General features: G+C 46.0%; 1 protein-coding gene and 2 pseudogenes across 1 annotated transcript in view; 1 reads left to right on the forward strand and 2 right to left on the reverse strand.

Moving 5' to 3' along the window:
* The window catches only part of CDH17 (cadherin 17), a gene marked incomplete at its 5' end in the record, with an annotated part of 140,564 nt that overhangs the window by 30,678 nt on the left and 92,558 nt on the right, over positions 1-17,328 (reverse strand). The window lies entirely within an intron of this gene.
* Positions 367-485, reverse strand: LOC134931557 (5S ribosomal RNA; annotated as a pseudogene).
* LOC134930236 (5S ribosomal RNA) lies at positions 1,492-1,610 on the forward strand (annotated as a pseudogene).

Below are 17,328 nucleotides of genomic sequence, written 5' to 3' on the forward strand. Positions count from 1 at the left end.
TTTGGAAAGGTTGTAGACATTGAATTGTCATACCCCCATTTCCCCTGACCAGTACAGGGTTTCTGTATTGATGGAACCAGGGGTTGGTCAAGACACAGTTTTTGTAAGGGAAGTCCAAACACTTAGACCGTGAATAAATAGAATGGTAATCAGCAGTCACCACTCTAAGGATTGTACACCTGAATTACATACAAATGCCATAATTGCTAGAAAAATTTCAAGAAAATTTCAAGAAAAATTTGTGGGCATCATAAGTCAGTCAAAGAAACTGCTAATAATGTAAACACTATGATGAGAAATTGCAGAATAGAATTAGTGGTGATACTGCTGTTGGTGTGTTTTTATCACATAGAGGAGGAAATTCCTGCTCTACGACACCAGGTATTCGCAGGTAGTCGCCTTTCCTGATACTAACCTGGCCCAACGCTGTTTAGCTTCCAAGATCGGACAAGATCAAGCGCTGACAGCGTGGTATGGTAGTAGAGATTTATGTGTACACCAATGAGAGTGCACCTATATAGGAAATAAGAATTTGAAGAAAACAGAGAGGAGATAGAGAATAGGAAAAAAGTTAGTGAAAATATGTGGATCTGCTTTTCACGTTAGACCCGGTTCAAAAATTCCCACTATTGTGGTACAATGTTCCGGGAATCATGAATGAGAGTCCACGAAATTAGTGAGTAAAGAATATAATAACCGGTTGATTGGATAATGCGTATATTTAAGCTGATAACTTTAACAGAATAATACAGGGCTTTTGCTGCTACAATGAAATTAATGAAGACTAGATCTTCCAAATGTGATGAAAGAATAATTTGCTACTTAACACAGTAGAAAATATGAGATATAATAGGAACAAATTCACTCAGTATTAGATGGAGTGCAAATAAGGGCACCCTGTGTCAATTGTGAAATATAGATAATATGAAGCTTTGGTAAATAAATTTCACAGAGCAAAAAACATGAGAAATAAACACAAAAAAGGACATGAGAGAGTTGTCCCTATAAGAAAGACAAAATTGCCGCAAAAATATAAGTGTTTACAAGAGGAAAGATCAATCATTGATGCCAAACAATTATGCTATGTATGTAAAAGATAACAAAATTATTAATGACTCAGTCCTGGCCTCAGTTAGAAAAGATACTAACAAATTCACTCATATGAAGGAGAGGCCCCCTCCACAACACAATATTCACAATAAAAATAACATGTGTAATGAAGGAAACAAATTAATGTAAATCTCCTTAAAGTGTTGCTATCTGTGGCATGAATCCACAAGATAGTGGGGGCTTACGAATCACCAATAAGTCAGAGAGCCAGGAAAGCCAAGCAGGCATTATCCTAACACACCTGCTTGGCTTTCCTGGCTCTCTGACTTATTGGTGATTCGTAAGGCCCCACTAACTTTTTTCCTATTCTCTATCTCCTCTCTGTTTTCTTCAAATTCTTATTTCCTATATAGGTGCACTCTCATTGGTGTACACATAAATCTCTACTACCATACCACGCTGTCAGCGCCCGATCTCGTCCGATCTTGGAAGCTAAACAGCGTTGGGCCAGGTTAGTATCAGGAAAGGCGACTACCTGCGAATACCTGGTGTTGTAGAGCAGGAATTTCCTCCTCTATGTGATAAAAACACACCAACAGCAGTATCACCACTAATTCTATTCTGCAATTTCTCATCATAGTGTTTACATTATTAGCAGTTTCTTTGACTGACTTATGATGCCCACAAATTTTTCTTGAAATTTTTCTTGCAATTATGGCATTTGTATGTAATTCAGGTGTACAATCCTTAGAGTGGTGACTGCTGATTACCATTCTATTTATTCACGGTCTAAGTGTTTGGACTTCCCTTACAAAAACTGTGTCTTGACCAACCCCTGGTTCCATCAATACAGAAACCCTGTACTGGTCAGGGGAAATGGGGGTATGACAATTCAATGTCTACAACCTTTCCAAATACTCTTTGAAACAAAGAGACCAGAACAATTTTAATATTTTTTCAAATCTGTATTTTCTGTCATAGATCCTTGGGAAGGGTATCTTCGTTTTAACGATGTTATTAAAAGTTATGTCTTAAGCATCTTACAAATTGTCATATATTATCAACTTTCTTCCTAAGAGTGCGCCCACACAAGAGCCTTCTGTTGTCTCCCATTGTAAGTATTATCAGACATCCCTGATCAAGGCAACCACCTTGCTACATACAGCCTTCTGTTGTCTCCCATTGTAAGTCTACGTACTTTCTGGCTCTGGGTGCACCACCAACCAGGACAGCATACCAAAGAAAAAACGGTTATATACGTTGTTTTCTCCCTATTAGCAAGGGTAACACACTGTCCAACTTTGGTTTGTTTCTTTCTAATTCACAAACTATCATATCTAGATAAACCCTGTGCCAGATCGCCCTTTGTCTTTCTTATGTCTGATAATACCACAGCTCCCATTGCTTGAGGACTAAGGTTGTCCAGTTCTGTTCAATGCAGCTTTATAGACACCAAATTATCTTAGATCCTCTATAGAGCTCCACTGAAGAAGGCTGGACAGGTGGTAGTACTGAGCAGTAAGCTGCAGCAGGCTGCAGTGTGACCTGGCTCCCAGTTTTATATGGTGGAGGCAATCCTAGGGGAAATCAAACATGGTTGAAGAACAAATCCTGTTGTTGTTTTTGTAAATTTTTTTTATATACTTTCTTTTATTGAAACTTCAATAAATCATAAAGGTTCATACAAATTATTTGCATTCAGCTTGAGCAGTTTTTTCTGTATCGGGATCATAGACATTAACAATGTCATAATTTCCACAATACATAGCATTTACCAGCAACATCAAATATGTAAAACAAGAACATTAATACCTAAGTATCAAAAAGAATTGGAGGGTCCTCCAGAAAGACTCGTGTCTCATACTATAAAGTTCTGTTTTTGTTTTGGGTTTTTAAAAAAAAAACTACATTACAGTCAGGACTGCCAAGAAAAATGGTGGGGTTCAGCACAAAGGAATTACTGTATTTCCTTCTTTGTTCCCAACCTCTTCCATACCACAAACACATATGAGACACAGACATAGGGCCTAATTCTGAGTTGATCGTAGCAGCAAATTTGTTAGCAGTTGGGCAAAACCATGTGCACTGCAGGGGGGGCAGATATAACATGTGCAGAGAGAGTTAGATTTGGGTGGGTTATTTTCATGGCTCTGCTTCTGGCTGACAGGACACCACTAGCTCCTGAAGGGAACTGAACGCTAGCCGTGCTTAGATGCTCACTCCCACAGCACGCCGTCACCCCCCTCACAGAGCCAGAAGTCAGAAGACAGGTGAGTGTTAGAAGACAGATCTTCAATCAAGAAAGTGACGGCTAAAGGTACCGCGCGGCTGGCGGGAGCGCAGTGCGCCATGTTGCCCACACATACACAGGCACTCCAGGGCGCAGGGGGGGGGGGGGCCTGGGCAGCATGAAACCTATGGAAACTGGCATAAATAAGGGGCATAAGTTGCTGAGGCACAGTCCTACCCCTGCCAGTATAAAAAATTACCTCATAAAAGTTGAGGAGAAACACGCCATTGAAGAGTGGAGCTTCCTCCTCAGTCAGCCAGCACACTGCTCAGTGCCATTTTCTCTCTCTCCTCAGGCTGCAGAGACAACGCTGGTCCTCCTCCACTACTGAACAAGTATCAGGGTGCAAAACAGGGGGGGCCACAGTGAATTTGGTGCTATATAATTGTGTGATTAGCATTATAAAAGCGCTGCATGTCAGTGGGCATTTTGTGTTCACAGACATTGTGTTACTGGCGCTGGATTGTGAACTGGCAAATCCTATCTGTGTCCCTCTGACAGATTTTACTGTGGGTCTGTCCCCTATAAGTCCCGGAGTGCCTGTGGTGTGGTTGTGCACGTGTGTGACATGTCTGTGGCAGGGAACTCTTCCTCTGTGGGAGACATGTTAGAGACACAGAGGTGTAATATGACACCAAGAGCCTGACTGGGTGAAAGGTTACATGATAGTGTGAATCATATCAGTAAGAGGTTGGACAGAATCTCATACAGAAAACTGAATATAATCTGTTGAAGATGTGATTTTTAATAGTTCTGCCTTTCATCCACAGGGACCCCTCTGGGTCACATACAAATTTGCACAAGTAGCACAAACTGATACCGACACGGACTCCTGTGTCGACACAAGTGATTCCAGGGGAATAGGTCCTAGGTTAGCAATAAGCATTCAAAACATGTTTTAGCTATAAAGGAGGTGTTAGAAGTTACGAAGCCCCCTCTTTTACCACAAGGAGAGGGTTTACTGTAGTAAAGAAGTAAGGTAATTTTCCCTCCACCTCAGGAGTTGAACAGTCTCTTGGAGGGAGTCTGATTTAACCTGAAAATAAATTTCTGACCCCTAAAAGGAATTCAGGCAGCTTACCTTTTTCCAAAAGGTGGGAGTCACTCCGCATTTTAGACAGGGCCCTGTCATAAAAGAGAAAAGGTGTTTCTCCCTGCGCCTGGAATGGCTTCACTTAAGGAGCCGACAGACCGCAAGTGAGTGAGGTGATCTATTGATGTGGCCAATGGGACACTACTCAGGCCTACCATTGTCTGTGCGTGGGTGAGTAGTGCTATTGAAAAGTGGTCAGAAAACTTGACACAATAGATGGAGACGAGATACTCCTAACGTTAGGTTATATCAAAGACGCTGCTGCGTACGTACTAGAAACCATGAAATATATTGGTCTCTTGGGATCAAGAACCGCTACCATGGCAGTATCGGCTCGGAGGGCGTTGTGGATTCGCCAGTGGAATGCTGATGCAGATTCCAAAAGAAATATGGAGACTCTCCCGTATAAAGGTGAGGCCTTGTTTGGTGATGGGCTGGATGCGTTAGTCTCGCCGGCTACCGCAGGTAAGTCGACATTCTTGCCTTATGATCCTACACCGGCAAAAAAGACACATCACTCTCACATGCAGTCCTTTCGGCCCAACAAATACAAAAAGGCCAAAGGTTCCCCCTTTTTTGCAGGTAGGGGAAGGGGAAAAGGAAAGAAATCCGCAGCGTCTCCCGGATCGCAGGAGCAGAAGTCCCCCCCTGCTTCTGCCAAATCTGCAGCATGACGCTGGGGCTCCCTTGCGGGAGTCCGCTCAGGTGGGAGCACGTCTGAAACCTTTCAGCCAAATCTGGATTCAATCTGGCCTGGACCCATGGGTCTTACAAATAGTGTCCCATGGGTACAAGCTAGAGTTTCAAGACGTCCCCCATGCCAAATTTTCAAATCGACCTTGCCAGCTTCTCTTCCAGGAAGTAAGGCAGTAACAATGGCAATTCAAAAATTATGTCAGGATCAGGTCATTGTCCTGGTACCCTTGTCACAGCAAGGAGAAGGTTTTTATTCAAGCCTCTTCGTAGTTCCAAAGCCGGATGGCTCGGTCAGACCGATTTTAAACCTGAAAAATCTGAATCTCTACCTGAAAAGGTTCAAGTTCAAGATGGAATCCCTGAGGGTAGTGATTTTCAGTCTGGAGGAGGGGGACTTCATGGTGTCAGTAGATATAACGGATGCTTACTTGCATGTTCCCATTTATCCTCCCCACCAAGCTTATCTGAGATTATCAGTACAGGATTGCCATTACCAGTTCCAGACGTTGCCGTTCGGACTCTCCACGGCACCGAGGGTATTCACCAAGGTGATGGCGGAGATGATGGTCCTCCTTCGTCAAAAAGGAGTCAATATAATTCCTTATCTGGATGATCTCCTGATAAAAGCGAGATCCAGGGAACAGTTGGTGCAGAACATCGCACTCTCCCTGTCAATACTCCAACAACACAGTTGGATCATGAATTTTCCAAAGTCGCAGTTGGAACCGATGACAAGTTTGTCCTTTTTAGGGATGATTCTGGACACAGAAGTACGGAGAGTATTTCTTCCAGTGGAAAAGGCTCTGGAAATCCAGAAAATGGTCAAACAAATATTGAAACCAACAAGCGTGTCGATCCATCAATGCATTCGGTTGTTGGGGAAAATGGTAGCGGCCTACGAGGCCATACAGTTTGGCCGATTTCATGCCAGAGTATTCCAGTGGGACCTGTTGGACAAGTGGTCGGGATCCCACCTACACATGCACCGCAAATTAATCCTGTCCCCCAAAGCCAGGATTTTCTCCTGTGGTGGCTACACAGTTCTCACCTACTAGAGGGACGCACGTTTGGGATTCACGACTGGGTCCTAATAACCACGGATGCAAGTCTCCGAGGCTGGGGAGCTGTCACATAGGGGGAAAGCTTCCAAGGAAGATGGTCAAGTCAGGAAGCCTGCCTTCACATAAACGTTCTGGAATTGAGAGCCATTTACAACGGCCTTCTATAAGCGGTATATCTTCTTCAAGATCATCCCGTGCAGATCCAGTCGGACAATGTAACAGCAGTCGCGTACATAAACAGGCAAGGCGGAACGAAAAGCAGAGCGCCAATGGCAGAGGTGACAAGCATTCTCCTCTGGGCAGAAAGACATGCAAGAGCTCTGTCAGCAATTTTCATTCCGGGAGTGGACAACTGGGAAGCAGACTTCCTCAGCAGACACGATCTCAATCCAGGAGAGGCGGGCCTCCCCCAAGAAGATTTCACAGAGGTGACAAGTCTTTGGGGAGTTCCTCAAGTAGACATGATGGCATCTCGTCTAAACAAGAAGCTTCAGAGATATTGTTCCAGGTCGAGAGACCCTCAATCAATGGCAGTGGATGCACTGGTGACCCAGTGGGTGTTGCGGTCGGTATATGTTTTCCCTCCACTTCCACTGATTCCAAAAGTTCTCAAAATAATAAGAAGAACAAGAGTTTGAGCAATCTTCATTGCCCCAGACTGGCCAAGGAGGGCTTGGTATCCAGATCTTCAGGATTTGCTCATAGAAGATCCTCGGCCTCTTCCTCCTCGAGAGGACCTACTATAGCAGGGGTCGTGTGTGTATCAAGACTTACAGCGGCTACGTTTGACGGCATGGCTGTTGAGCATCGGATCCTAGCCCGAAAGGGTATTCCCAAGGAAGTCATCCCCACTCTTATTCAGGCCAGGAAAGGAGCAACGTCTAAACATTACACCGTATTTGGAGAAAATATGTGTCTTGGTGTGAATCCAAGAAGACTCCTACGGAAGAGTTTCAGTTGGGACGTTTTCTCAATTTTCTGCATGCTGGTGTGGATTAGATTGGGGTCAATCAAGGTCTAGATTTCCGCCTTATCAGTTCTCTTTCAAAAACAATTGGCCTCCTTTCCAGAAGTTCAGACGTTCGTGAAAGGGGTTCTGCACATCCAGCCTCCATTTGTGCCTCCAGTTGCACCATGGGACCTTAATGTGGTGTTGCAGTTTCTTCAATCAGATTGGTTTGAACCTCTGCAGGAGATAGAATTGAAGTTTCTCACTTGGAAAGTGGTGATGTTTTTGGCCTTGGCATCCGCAAGGCGGGTGTCTGAGTTGGGGGCTTTGTATCACAAAAGCCCTTACCTGATCTTCCATGAAGATAGGGCAGAGTTAAGAACTCGTCAACAATTTCTTCCAAAGGTGGTTTCGTCCTTCCACATAAACCAACCTATTGTGGTGCCAGTAGCTACTGACACTTTCACTGAGTCACAGTCTCTAGATATGGTTAGAGCTTTGAAGATTTATGTCGCAAGAACAGCTCGGTTACGGAAAACAGAGGCTCTGATTGTCCTGTATGCTCCCAGCAAGATTGGGTGTCCTGTTTCTAAGCAGACTATTGCGCGCTGGATCAGAGGGACAATTCAGCACACTCATTCTACAGCAGGCTTGCTGGTACCGAAGTCGGTGAAGGCCCATTCTACTAGGAAAGTGGACTCATCCTGGGCGGCTGCCCGGGGCGTCTCGGCTTTACAACTTTGCCGAGCAGCTACTTGGTCAGGGTCAAACACATTTGCTAAATTGTATAAGTTTGACACTTTGGGCGATGAGGACCTCAAGTTTGGTCAATCGGTGCTGCAGGGTCATCCGCACTCTCCCACCCATACTGGAGCTTTGGTATAACCCCATGGTACTGAAGTGGACCTCAGCATCCTCTAGGACGTATGAGAAAATAGGATTTTAATACCTGCCGGTAAATCCTTTTCTCCTAGTCCGTAGAGGATGCTGGGCACCCGACCCAGTGCGTACTTTACCTGCAGTTTGTCCTTTATAGTTACACAAGTTGTGTTTCATTTGTTTTCAGCATGTTGCTGTAATTGGTTCATGCCTGTTGTCGTGTGTCATGTTGAATGCCATGTTGTGCGGCATGGTTGAGGTGTGAGCTGGCATGAATCTCACCATTAGTATAAAAGTAATTCCTTTCCTCGAAATGTCCGTCTCCCTGGGCACAGTTCCTATAACTGAGGTCTGGAGGAGGGGCATAGAGGGAGGAGCCAGTTCACACCCTTGAAAAGTCTTAAAGTGCCCATTGCTCCTGCGGAACCATCTATACCCCATGGTACTGAAGTGGACCCCAGCATCCTCTATGGACTAGGAGAAAATAAGAATTTAGTTACCGATAATTCTATTTCTCGTAGTCCGTAGTGGATGCTGGGAACTCCGTAAGGACCATGGGGAATAGCGGCTCCGCAGGAGACTGGGCACAAAAGTAAAGCTTTAGGACTACCTGGTGTGCACTGGCTCCTCCCCCCATGACCCTCCTCCAAGCCTCAGTTAGGATACTGTGCCCGGACGAGCGTACAGAATAAGGAAGGATTTTGAATCCCGGGTAAGACTCATACCAGCCACACCAATCACACCGTATAACTTGTGATCTAAACCCAGTTAACAGTATGATAACAGAGGAGCCTCTAGAAAAGATGGCTCACTACAACAATAACCCGATTTAGTTAACAATAACTATGTACCAGTATTGCAGACAATCCGCACTTGGGATGGGCGCCCAGCATCCACTACGGACTACGAGAAATAGAATTATCGGTAAGTAAATTCTTATTTTCTCTGACGTCCTAGTGGATGCTGGGAACTCCGTAAGGACCATGGGGATTATACCAAAGCTCCCAAACGGGCGGGAGAGTGCGGATGACTCTGCAGCACCGAATGAGAGAACTCCAGGTCCTCCTCAGCCAGGGTATCAAATTTGTAGAATTTAGCAAAACGTGTTTGCCCCTGACCAAGTAGCTGCTCGGCAAAGTTGTAAAGCCGAGACCCCTCGGGCAGCCGCCCAAGATGAGCCCACTTTCCGTGTGGAATGGGCTTTTACAGATTTTGGCTGTGGCAGGCCTGCCACAGAATGTGCAAGCTGAATTGTACTACAAATCCAACGAGCAATAGTCTGCTTAGAAGCAGGAGCACCCAGCTTGTTGGGTGCATACAGGATAAACAGCGAGTCAGATTTTCTGACTCCAGCCGTCCTGGAAACATATATTTTCAGGGCCCTGACAACGTCTAGCAACTTGGAGTCCTCCAAGTCCCTAGTAGCCGCAGGCACCACAATAGGTTGGTTCAGGTGAAACGCTGAAACCACCTTAGGGAGAAACCGAGGACGAGTCCTCAATTCCGCCCTGTCCGTATGGACAATCAGAGAAGGGCTTTTACAGAATAAAGCCGCCAATTCTGACACGCGCCTGGCCCAGGCCAGGGCCAACATCTTTAAGTGGTTCAAACCAATGTGACTTTTGGAACCCAAAAACTACATTGAGATCCCAAGGTGCCACTGGAGGCACAAAAGGAGGCTGTATATGCAGTACCCCTTTTACAAACGTCTGCACTTCAGGGACTGAAGCTAGTTCTTTCTGGAAGAAAATTGACAGGGCCGAAATTTTAACCTTAATGGACCCCAATTTCAGGCCCATAGACACTCCTGTTTGCAGGAACTGTAGGAATCGACCCAGTTGAAATTCCTCCGTCGGGCCTTACTGGCCTCGCACCACGCAACATATTTTCGCCAAATGCGGTGATAATGTTTTGCAGTTACATCCTTCCTGGCTTTGATCAGGATAGGGATGACTTCATCCGGAATGCCTTTTTTCTTCAGGATCCGGCATTCAACCGCCATGCCGTCAAACGCAGCCGCGGTAAGTCTTGGAACAGACAGGGTCCTTGCTGGAGCAGGTCCCTTCTTAGAGGTAGAGGCCCCGGATCCTCCGTGAGCCTCTCTTGAAGTTCCGGGTACCAAGTCCTTCTTGGCCAATCCGGAGCCACGAATATAGTGCTTACTCCTCTCCATCTTATAATTCTCAGTACCTTGGGTATGAGAGGCAGAGGAGGGAAAACATACACTGACTGGTACACCCACGGTGTTACCAGAGCGTCTACAGCTATTGCCTGAGGGTCCCTTGACCTGGCGCAATACCTGTCGAGTTTTTTGTTGAGGCGGGACGCCATCATGTCCACCTTTGGTTTTACCCAACGGTTTATAATCATGTGGAAGACTTCTGGGTGAAGTCCCCATTCTCCCGGGTGGAGGTCGTGTCTGCTGAGGAAGTCTGCTTCCCAGTTGTCCACTCCCGGAATGAATACTGCTGACAGTGCTATCACATGATTTTCCGCCCAGCGAAGAATCCTTGCAGCTTCTGCCATTGACTGCTTCTTGTGCCACCCTGTCTGTTTACGTGGGTGACTGCCGTGATGTTGTCCGACTGGATCAACCCGGCTGACCTTGAAGCAGAGGTCTTGCTAAGCTTAGAGCATTGTAAATGGCTCTTAGCACCAGGATATTTATGTGAAGTGATGTCTCCAGGCTTGACCATAAGCCCTGGAAATTTCTTCCCTGTGTGACTGCTCCCCAGCCTCGCAGGCTGGCATCCGTGGTCACCAGGACCCAGTCCTGAATGCCGAATCTGCGACCCTCTAGAAGATGAGCACTCTGCAACCACCACAGGAGGGACACCCTTGTCCTTGGTGACCGGGTTATCCGCTGATGCATCTGAAGATGCAACCCCGACCATTTGTCCAGCAGGTCCCACTGGAAAGATCTTGCGTGGAATCTGCCGAATGGGCTTGCTTCGTAGGAAGCCACCATTTTTCCCAGAACCCTTGTGCATTGATGCACTGAGACTTGGCTCGGTTTTAGGAGGTTCCTGACTAGCTCGGATAACTCCCTGGCTTTCTCCTCCGGGAGAAACACCTTTTTCTGGACTGTGTCCAGAATCATCCCTAGGAACAGAAAACGAGTCGTCGGAACCAGCTGCGATTTTGGAATATTGAGAATCCAACCGTGCTGTCGCAACACTACCTGAGTTAGTGCTACACCGACCTCCAACTGTTCCCTGGATCTTACCCTTATCAGGAGATCGTCCAAGTAAGGGATAACTAAAACTCCCTTCCTTCGAAGGAGTATCATCATTTCGGCCATTACCTTGGTAAAGACCCGGGGTGCCGTGGACCATCCAACGGCAGCGTCTGAAACTGATAGTGACAGTTCTGTACCACAAACCTGAGGTACCCTTGGTGAGAAGGGTAAATTGGGACATGAAGGTAAGCATCCTTGATGTCCAGAGACACCATGTAGTCCCCTTCTCTTGAATTTGAACCTCTGTATGTAAGTGTTCAAAGATTTTAGATTTAAAATCGGTCTCACCGAGCCGTCCGGCTTCGGTACCACAACAGTGTGGAATAATACCCCTTTCCCTGTTGCAGGAGGGGTACCTTGATTATCACCTGCTGGGAATACAGCTTGTGAATGGCTTCCAAAACTGCCTCCCTGTCTGCTTGTAAAGCCCCAGCGTCATGCTGAGGGCTTGGCAGAGGCGGGGGAGGGCTTCTGTTCCTGGGAACTGGCTGATTTCTGCAGCCTTTTTCCTCTCCCTCTGTCACGGGGCAGAAATGAGGAACCTTTTGCCCACTTGCCCTTATGGGAACGAAAGGACTGCGCCTGATAATACGGCGTCTTCTTATGTTGAGAGGCGACCTGGGGTAAAAACGTGGATTTCCCAGCTGTTGCCGTGGCCACCAGGTCTGAAAGACCGACCCCAAATAACTCCTCCCCTTTATAAGGCAATACTTCCATATGCCATTTGGAATCCGCATCACCTGACCACTGTCGTGTCCATAACCCTCTTCTGGCAGAAATGGACAGCGCACTTACTCTTGATGCCAGTCGACAAATATCCCGCTGTGCATCACACATATATAGAAATGCATCTTTTAAATGCTCTATAGGCAATAATATACTGTCCCTATCTAGGGTATCAATATTTTCAGTCAGGGAATCCGACCACGCCAACCCAGCACTGCACATCCAGGCTGAGGCGATTTCTGGTCGCAGTATAATACCAGTATGTAAATACATTTTAGGATACCCTCCTGCTTTCTATCAGCAGGATCCTTAAGGGCGGCCATCTCAGGAGAGGGTAGAGCCCCTGTTTTGACAAGCGTGTGAGCGCTTTATCCACCCTAGGGGGTGTTTCCCAACGCACCCTAACCTCTGGCGGGAAAGGATATAATGCCAATAACTGTTTAGAAATTATCAGTTTTTTTATCGGGGGAAACCCACGCTTCATCACACACCTCATTTAATTTCTCAGATTCAGGAAAACTACAGGTAGTTTTTCCTCACCGAACATAATACCCCTATTGGTAGTACTCGTATTATCAGAAATGTGTAAAACATTTTTCATTGCCTCAATCATGTAACGTGTGGCCCTACTGGAAGTCATATTTGTCTCTTCACCGTCGACACTGGAGTCAGTATCCGTGTCGGCGTCTGTATTTGCCATCTGAGGTAACGGGCGCTTTAGAGCCCCTGACGGCCTATGAGACGTCTGGACAGGCACAAGCTGAGTAGCCGGCTGTCTCATGTCAATCACTGTCTTTTGTAAAGAGCTGACACTGTAATTCCTTCCAACAGTTCATCCACTCAGGTGTCGACCCCCTAGGGGGTGACATCCCTATTACAGGCAATTTGCTCCGCCTCCACATCATTTTCCTCCTCATACATGTCGACACAAACGTACCGACACACAGCACACACACAGGGAATGCTCTGATAGAGGACAGGACCCCACTAGCCCTTTGGGGAGACAGAGGGAGAGTTTGCCAGCACACACCAGAGCGCTATATATATACAGGGATAACCTTATATAAGTGTTTTTCCCCTTATAGCTGCTGTATTGTTTATACTAGTGATGAGCGGGTTCGGTTCCTCGGAATCCGAACCCGCCCGAATTTCAGCTTTTTTTACACGGATCCGAGCGACTCGGATCTTCCCGCCTTGCTCGGTTAACCCGAGCGCGCCCGAACGTCATCATGACGCTGTCGGATTCTCGCGAGGCTCGGATTCTATCGCGAGACTCGGATTCTATATAAGGAGCCGCGCGTCGCCGCCATTTTACACGTGCATTGAGATTGATAGTGAGAGGACGTGGCTGGCGTCCTCTCCGTTTAGAGAAGAAATAGATAGGAGAGTGAGAGTGAGACAGTGACACTTCATTTACTGGAGCTTAGGAGGAGTACTCAGACAGAGAGTGCAGAATTTTGCTGATAGTATTAGTTAGTTATACTAGTGACAGAGTGAGACAGTGACACTTCATTTACTGGAGCTTAGGAGGAGTACTCAGACAGAGAGTGCAGAATTTTGCTGATAGTATTAGTTAGTTATACTAGTGACTGACCAGTGACCACCAGTGCAGTTTTATATTATTTAATATAATCCGTTCTCTGCCTGAAAAAACGATACACAGTGACTCAGTCACATACCATATCTGTGCTCAGCCCAGTGTGCTGCTGCATCATCTATGTATAATATCTGACTGTGCTCACACAGCTTAATTGTGGGGGAGACTGGGGAGCAGTTAGGTTATAGCAGGAGCCAGGAGTACATATTAAAATTAAACAGTGCACACTTTTTTTCTGCAGGAGTGCCACTGCCAGTGTGACTGACCAGTGACCTGACCACCAGTATATAGTATACTATATTGTATTGTGAATGTCTGCCTGTAAAAGTTAAACACACGTCGTGTGACTTGTGTGGTGTTTTTTTATTCTATAAAATAAAAAACTCATTCTGCTGACAGACAGTGTCCAGCAGGTCCGTCATTATATAATATATACCTGTCCGGCTGCAGTAGTGATATATATATATATTTTATATCATTATTTATCATCCAGTCGCAGCAGACACAGTACGGTAGTTCACGGCTGTAGCTACCTCTGTGTCGGCACTCGGCAGTCCATCCATAATTGTATACCACCTACCCGTGGTTTTTTTTTTCTTTCTTCTTTATACATACTACATCTCATTATCATCCAGTCTATATTAGCAGCAGACACAGTACAGTACGGTAGTCCACGGCTGTAGCTACCTCTGTGTCGGCACTCGGCAGTCCGTCCATAATTGTATACCACCTACCCGTGATTTTTTTTTTCTTTCTTCTTTATACATACTACATCTCATTATCAACCAGTCTATATTAGCAGCAGACACAGTACGGTAGTCCACGGCTGTAGCTACCTCTGTGTCGGCACTCGGCAGTCCATCCATAATTGTATACCACCTACCCGTGGTTTTTTTTTCTTTCTTCTTTATACATACTACATCTCATTATCATCCAGTCTATATTAGCAGCAGACACAGTACAGTACGGTAGTCCACGGCTGTAGCTACCTCTGTGTCGGCACTCGGCAGTCCATCCATAATTGTATACCACCTACCCGTGGTTTTTTTTTCTTTCTTCTTTATACATACATACTACATCTCTTTATCAACCAGTCTATATTAGCAGCAGACACAGTACGGTAGTCCACGGCTGTAGCTACCTCTGTGTCGGCACTCGGCAGTCCATCCATAATTGTATACCACCTACCCGTGGTTTTTTTTTCTTTCTTCTTTATACATACATACTACATCTCTTTATCAACCAGTCTATATTAGCAGCAGACACAGTACGGTAGTCCACGGCTGTAGCTACCTCTGTGTCGGCACTCGGCAGTCCGTCCATAATTGTATACCACCTACCCGTGGTTTTTTTTTCTTTCTTCTTTATACATACTACATCTCATTATCATCCAGTCTATATTAGCAGCAGACACAGTACAGTACGGTAGTCCACGGCTGTAGCTACCTCTGTGTCGGCACTCGGCAGTCCATCCATAATTGTATACCACCTACCCGTGGTTTTTTTTTCTTTCTTCTTTATACATACATACTACATCTCTTTATCAACCAGTCTATATTAGCAGCAGACACAGTACAGTACGGTAGTCCACGGCTGTAGCTACCTCTGTGTCGGCACTCGGCAGTCCGTCCATAATTGTATACCACCTACCCGTGGTTTTTTTTTTCTTTCTTCTTTATACATACTACATCTCATTATCAACCAGTCTATATTAGCAGCAGACACAGTACGGTAGTCCACGGCTGTAGCTACCTCTGTGTCGGCACTCGGCAGTCCATCCATAATTGTATACCACCTACCCGTGGTTTTTTTTTCTTTCTTCTTTATACATACTACATCTCATTATCATCCAGTCTATATTAGCAGCAGACACAGTACAGTACGGTAGTCCACGGCTGTAGCTACCTCTGTGTCGGCACTCGGCAGTCCATCCATAATTGTATACCACCTACCCGTGGTTTTTTTTTCTTTCTTCTTTATACATACATAATACATCTCTTTATCAACCAGTCTATATTAGCAGCAGACACAGTACGGTAGTCCACGGCTGTAGCTACCTCTGTGTCGGCACTCGGCAGTCCGTCCATAATTGTATACCACCTACCCGTGGTTTTTTTTTTCTTTCTTCTTTATACATACATACTACATCTCATTATCATCCAGTCTATATTAGCAGCAGACACAGTACAGTACAATAGTCCACGGCTGTAGCTACCTCTGTGTCGGCACTCGTCAGTCCATCCATAATTGTATACTAGTATCCATCCATCTCCATTGTTTACCTGAGGTGCCTTTTAGTTGTGCCTATTAAAATATGGAGAACAAAAATGTTGAGGTTCCAAAATTAGGGAAAGATCAAGATCCACTTCCACCTCGTGCTGAAGCTGCTGCCACTAGTCATGGCCGAGACGATGAAATGCCAGCAACGTCGTCTGCCAAGGCCGATGCCCAATGTCATAGTACAGAGCATGTCAAATCCAAAACACCAAATATCAGTAAAAAAAGGACTCCAAAACCTAAAATAAAATTGTCGGAGGAGAAGCGTAAACTTGCCAATATGCCATTTACCACACGGAGTGGCAAGGAACGGCTGAGGCCCTGGCCTATGTTCATGGCTAGTGGTTCAGCTTCACATGAGGATGGAGGCACTCAGCCTCTCGCTAGAAAAATGAAAAGACTCAAGCTGGCAAAAGCAGTAGCACCGCAAAGAACTGTGCGTTCTTCGAAATCCCAAATCCACAAGGAGAGTCCAATTGTGTCGGTTGCGATGCCTGACCTTCCCAACACTGGACGTGAAGAGCATGCGCCTTCCACCATTTGCACGCCCCCTGCAAGTGCTGGAAGGAGCACCCGCAGTCCAGTTCCTGATAGTCAGATTGAAGATGTCAGTGTTGAAGTACACCAGGATGAGGAGGATATGGGTGTTGCTGGCGCTGGGGAGGAAATTGACCAGGAGGATTCTGATGGTGAGGTGGTTTGTTTAAGTCAGGCACCCGGGGAGACACCTGTTGTCCGTGGGAGGAATATGGCCGTTGACATGCCTGGTGAAAATACCAAAAAAATCAGCTCTTCGGTGTGGAAGTATTTCACCAGAAATGCGGACAACATTTGTCAAGCCGTGTGTTCCCTTTGTCAAGCTGTAATAAGTAGGGGTAAGGACGTTAACCACCTCGGAACATCCTCCCTTATACGTCACCTGCAGCGCATTCATAATAAGTCAGTGACAAGTTCAAAAACTTTGGCCGACAGCGGAAGCAGTCCACTGACCAGTAAATCCCTTCCTCTTGTAACCAAGCTCACGCAAACCACCCCACCAACTCCCTCAGTGTCAATTTCCTCCTTCCCCAGGAATGCCAATAGTCCTGCAGGCCATGTCACTGGCAATTCTGATGATTCCTCTCCTGCCTGGGATTCCTCCGATGCATCCTTGCGTGTAACGCCTACTGCTGCTGTTGTTGCTGCTGGGAGTCGATGGTCATCCCAGAGGGGAAGTCGTAAGCCCACTTGTACTACTTCCAGTAAGCAATTGACTGTTCAACAGTCCTTTGCGAGGAAGATGAAATATCACAGCAGTCATCCTGCTGCAAAGCGGATAACTGAGGCCTTGACAACTATGTTGGTGTTAGACGTGCGTCCGGTATCCGCCGTTAGTTCACAGGGAACTAGACAATTTATTGAGGCAGTGTGCCCCCGTTACCAAATACCATCTAGGTTCCACTTCTCTAGGCAGGCGATACCGAGAATGTACA

The sequence above is a fragment of the Pseudophryne corroboree genome, chromosome 5, assembly GCF_028390025.1.
Source record: "Pseudophryne corroboree isolate aPseCor3 chromosome 5, aPseCor3.hap2, whole genome shotgun sequence".
NCBI lineage: Eukaryota > Metazoa > Chordata > Amphibia > Anura > Myobatrachidae > Pseudophryne > Pseudophryne corroboree.